Source organism: Vicia villosa, linkage group LG5, assembly GCF_029867415.1.
Source record: "Vicia villosa cultivar HV-30 ecotype Madison, WI linkage group LG5, Vvil1.0, whole genome shotgun sequence".
Classification (NCBI taxonomy): Eukaryota; Viridiplantae; Streptophyta; class Magnoliopsida; order Fabales; family Fabaceae; genus Vicia; species Vicia villosa.
This window is the reverse complement of record NC_081184.1, coordinates 89,748,137-89,754,136: the sequence shown is the minus strand read 5'-3', so window position 1 is coordinate 89,754,136 and position 6,000 is coordinate 89,748,137.

The following is a 6,000-nucleotide window of genomic DNA, read 5'->3' as shown; positions in this document are numbered from 1 at the left end:
GGGTCCATTTGAACCTTGTCCTCAAGGTTCTAAAAATAGAACCAAAATACTAATTTCCAGAGTGAAATTATGTACCAGACTTAAAGATGGTTAATGAACTTAATAATTGCCCGCAGTGATATGAGTGTGGGACCGGTTTGTAGTGGGTGCATTTGTGATTGGATAGCACATAGCAGGACAATGTGATGGCACAGGCACGTGATAGGAGGAAAAGGTTGTACCATCTTCTTTTTTTCCTTCTCATTTTTTTTTATTTCTCTTTCCTTTGTCTTTTCTGGGTCTTCTTTCCTCTCTTTCTTCTTCGCTTTCTTGCTTCTTCTCCCTTTTTTTTTGAGTAATACTAAATAAACATAAAAAAAAGGTACCATTTCATAAATGGAGGTGGTTTTGGTAGTTTCGGCAATGGAGATAACAAATCCGATGGTTTTTCTGATGAGTGCAAAAATGAATTTTTAAATAACAGTACCGGAGATGAAGATAAAACTGTGTACTGTGGTTTTAGATCTTGTTGTTTTTTTGGAGGAGATGACACTCGAGATGATGGCCGAAATGTTACCGGATTTTTCATAAGAAAAAAAGATGGATTTATCGTCGGAATTGTCGTCGGAATAGTTGCCGGAATTGTTACCGGAAATGTCGCCGGATGTGGGTTTTGTGGATCTGAATTTTTTTTTATTTCTTCTTTTTCTGGCTGATTTGTTGTAGTTCTTCTTGCAGAATATTTTTCTCTCAATTTTTTTTGTGCATCACAAATTTCTTGAGACTTTTTTTGAGATCTTTGCTTGATGGAAAGAATAGAAGCTTGATATTTCTCATCAATAGCTTTCCTTTGGTTTTTATACTTTTCTTCTGCTAGATATAACTTTTGGAAAAGCTCTTGAAAATCATTTGAAGAGGTTTGAGTTTGTTGTTGGGTGAATGATTGGTTTTCTTCTATTATGTGGTGTGAGTGTGATACTGAAATTGGAGTGGGTAGTTGTTGATGTGGATGGTATGAATTGGCTAATGGAGGAGTTTGGATGTGTGTGTATGGTGGTGTTGTGGTGGTATACGATGGGAGTTGGTGTTGAAAGGTAAGGGTGGAGTGAAGATGTGTGTATGATGTTGCTGTAGCGGTATAGGAATGATGCGATGTTGAATAAGTGGGATATGGGTTAGGTGTATGTGGTGAATACCCATGATTTAAATATAAATTTGGTGAAGATGATGCAACATGAGTGTTGGAATAGTAAGGTGTAAATATTTCCCATGGAAAAGATGGAAATGAAGTTGTGGAAGGAGTTGTGAAAGAGGGGTTTGTGGGATAGGTAGGAGGAATACTCCATGGGTGATATGAAGGTGGATAATCCATAGGAGGATTTGAGTACATGGATGAAAGCACCAATTGATAGGAAGTTACCCTACCAAAATATGAAATTAGGGTTTTCTACACTAAAAGGGGAAGAACATTAAATGGAAAGGAAATTAAATTAAAAGATAACTTTGATTTTCATTGATTGATTCTAAATGTCTCTATGAGACTACAATATATACTACTCTAAATGGATATTAAACCTAAAAGGCTCAAACACTACTAAAAACCCAATTCAACCCAACATTCAAAATAAAATAACAACTAACATTATATTACTAATTAAAATATCTAATTGCACCTCCTATCAATCTCCTTCCAATTTTGTTAACCTAAATCCTTCTCCTATAAATACATAACCTATTGCATTGCATTTAGGACGAAATTTGGTGGAAAACGTTAGGGTTTCAAGCTTGCAAAGTGACATGGAACTAGGGCACACTTGCATCTTTGGTTTCAAGGTAACTCAGAGGCAAACAACGATTTAATTCCATTACTGAGGTAGCATATGGTGAGTCCAGATGATTTTTTTGCATTGATCATACATAGAATGCATATATCATAATTTACAATTTCATTCCTATTTGTGATTCTCGTATTTTACATGCTGAGGCTCTTTAACATAATTTGAATGTTCTAACACGTTTGTTGAGTCATTTAGAGAAGATCCCAACGATCACATGAGTCCAAGGATGTTTGAACCACCACTTGCCATTGATGAAGGCCGAAACTTTAGGCTATTCGTATCCATAGCCACGGTCCTCAAACGACAAAAATAACATCATATTTGGACTCAGGGCGCAATTTTACATAGATCTGGGTTGTGTTTTGTTCTTGTTAACAACGTTCTTGCAGGTTTTCTATTTCGAAGGATTTCCCGTAACAAATTCCGCAGGAAGTTTTGAAATAAAATCCGCAGGTAATTTGAAGGGGATGATGAACAGTAGGCGTGGGATCTGAGTTGGATGCGTGGCACGATGGTGAAACGTGATTTGTTGGTCAACAATTCCTTTTCTCTTTCATCACGCGTGGAAGGATCTTGTTAGACAGTCAAAAGATCAAACACTCTCTCTCTTGTTGATTGGTTCACGCTACACACGTGGGGCCCAGGCTAACGTTTGCTTCCCAATCTTCTATAGTTTTAATACTTATTTAATATAGCGTAATATATTATCAGAATTAACTTGCAGCACGTTTGGCAAATGCTTCTTGGTGGTGGGCTTGAGGGACTGGGATCGAATCCTGTCCTCAACACCTTATTTTTTAATAACCGGTGTGTTGTAGCTTGCCAGCAGATCTAGCGCGCCACTCTCATTAGAGGACCGTGATCTACCCTCATATCACAACCCTTGGATCAACATGAAGCCAGATCCAACGCCTCTCAGATTGCAAGCATACCATGCTCTCTCAGCCATGTACCACACTAGATCCCAGCTAAGTCTTCTAAATATTTTATTTTATTTTTATTTAATTACATAAATACTTTTGCTTATTTCTTTTCCTTCTAGTATAATTCTTTTTGTTCCTTTATTTATCTTTACTTATTTAATAAATTATTTTTTTTATATATAATAATTTTATATTTATTTATTAATCGAAAATTCGATTCTTCCATAATTTTATCTATAATTGTTTTTTAAACGATAAAAATTATGTGGTTTGCCTTATACGGTCGACTGGCCTTTGTTTATTGATTTGTTAATTTTTGCCCCTTTCAGGGTTTGTTTTTGCCTTACCCTTTTTTTTGTTTGCCTCAATTATTACTGTTTTAATTTTTGATCCGCCACGTTATAATTGTTGAGAACTTTAATGCACTAATGCATTTTTCTTCTTTGTGCTCAGTTTTCAGGGTTAACCAAGATCTTTCAGCCACGTGCCTCACCCGACAAAAAGCTAAGTTTTCTAATTTCTTTGTTTAATAATATATATTTTATTTTTTATTTTTATTTTTTTCCTTTGATTAAAATAGGGTTTTGTTCAATAGTGATGAATTACTCCTACACTCACCCCTATTATTTTCCGTTTAATTCTCAGATGTTCAGAGTCAATTGAGGGTTCGAGGAAGATCAAGGCATTCAAGATAATTAAATTGATTATTCATCTCTCTTGTTTTCTGCTTTAATTCCCCCCATCCCCGCAGGTGTTTATTGTAATAGCGTAGGACTTTATATTTTTTCTGCCTTTAATTTCTGCAATTTTTAAACTGTGCGGTTAGTAATCCTAGGGAGTGATAAACCATGAATTGAACATAGATCACTAATTTAAAAGATAAATATCATCGAAGTTAACCACGTGATTGCGCACCCACATACCTTTAGGGTAATCCCTCTGGTTGCCTTGTTGCCTTATTATCTGTTGCCTGTTGCCTCTAATTATACTAAATAATAGTCAAGTCCCTCGATTCCGAGGATACCTAAAGCAAGGTTGCCTAAAGAGATTGAAAATCATCTAATCCCTCGAAGTTGCCTCAGTAAAGGATGATTGTCCCAATTGCTAAGGTATCCTCGCATGATGCCTAAAATGACTATTATATCCTTCCCTTAGACTACCTGCCCTCTTTATGGCAAGGGACAATCTTATGGCGAACAATATTCTCGATGACCCTTCAACATCCAATTGAAAGACTTTCTGCCCTCTCATGGCACATATAGACCCTTTCACCCTGAAAAGCTAAAAGAACAAATTTCAAAACTTAGGGTAGTTGCTACTAATTGCTTGCTCTAAATTCAAAACTCTTTCCACTCTTCTTCAAAAACAAATTCAAAAAGACTACACTTATTTACAAGCTAAATTTCTTCTTCAAAGGTTTTTCTATTCACACCCTATTTTTCAAACAATTCAAACGTTTTTGAAAACAAAGTGAGCTAAGCAATTAAGAGCCCATGGAAAATCATGGATACAAAGGGTGCTTTACACCTTCCCTTTGTATAATTTACCCCCCGAACTCAAAAATCTTTTCAAAAGGTCTTTTTCTGTTCTTTTAGCCTTTCTTTAAATTGGATAAAATAAAAGTCGGTGGCGACTCTTGCTTACCGCGACATTTCTTTAAAGTCAGTTCACCGTATTACAGTAACTTTCACACCGTTTATCCGTTTTAAGTGTCGTTTCGAGCACAGTGAAGATAATTCAATAACCTATGTGATAAAATAGTGAAATGGGCAGCGGCTTAATTTTATTTAAAACTCCGATTTAATTATCTTGGTGAAATTATACATTGTGTGCATGTATTGTGAATCGTAACAATGTGATGATGTGATCATGATGTAATGGAGTGGTATTGTTGTGTGATTATTATGGTGATGAATGATTGGTTTGAATGATGCTGAGACATGTACATACTTTATTGGTGATGATAATGGTGAGTATGATGAGACGATGTGGTTCATCGGATTGGTGATATGGTAAGTATGTTATATGCGTGCATTCATTCATAAATCATTTTGGTGGCTGAATCCACCTGATGTGTTGGATCAGTAGAGGGCATAATTCCCATTGTGTGGAATTTGTGTCGGTAGGGCCATATCTTGGTGATCTTTTGGATCGGTCAGATGGGTTAATCCCATGTTTGGTACCACATGCATAGTTTCAGTACATTACATATGCATATTATTATAACATGATTGGATGATTTCCATTGTTATATTTTGGTGACGTATCTGTTCTTGTTGTTGTTGATGAACACTTTTATGTAAATCTGAATATATTGCAGTTGAGGGAATAATAAACTTATGATATGTTATTTTTTATGAGCTAATAACACTTGTTAATTGTGAATGAGACTCACCCTTATTGTTGACATTTTTTAGATTGAGGAGTATCGGCTCTTGATTTGGTGAGGATAGCTTATAGGCTAGCCCGTTAGTTCGCGTCAGTGTCATGCTCTGATTTGTAACACTGGGGAATGCTAGACTTAGAGTTTAATTATTATACTATGTTTTGTTGGTTTTTGGATTATGTTTTACTGGTTTATGCATTGGTGATGTTTATGCTTTTCCGTTGAAATAATTCCGCTGTGTTGAACATGAGTTTTATTATTTTGGAGATTCGTTCCTAATAAAGCATGACAGATGACTTATGATTTGTTTTTATCTTTTTAAATTGTGGCACCATTGTTTCATGTTTACTTTGAATATTTTATTAATTGCGCGGGGGTTTAGAAGGGTGTTACAATAGTGGTATCAGAGCATAGTCGGTAATTATGACCAGAGTCTTGTGTCAGTTAATCCCTTGTATACGACTAGTGCGAGTTATCACTGTCGATACTTTGTTCTAATGGAGATTGTTTTATGATTTAGCATTACAATGGCTGGAAGAGGTTGAAGAATTGATGATGCTATTGCAGAGGCTCTGGGCATGATTGCTGGTGTGCTAGGAGGGAACGCCAATGGAGTTGGGATTGGTGCTAACAGGCAGTTGGGGGAATTTTAGGGGAACGATCCTCCATTATTCAAAGGCACTCATGATATTGAAGATGCTCAGAAGTTGCAGAAGGAAATCGAGAGGATTTTCCGGGTTATCGATTGCGCTGAGAATCTGAAGGTAAGGTATGGTACTCACATGTTGTCTGAAGAAGCTGATGACTGGTGGATTGCTACTAGAGTTGAACTTGACGCTGATGGTGTAGCAATCACTTGGGCTATTTTCAGAAG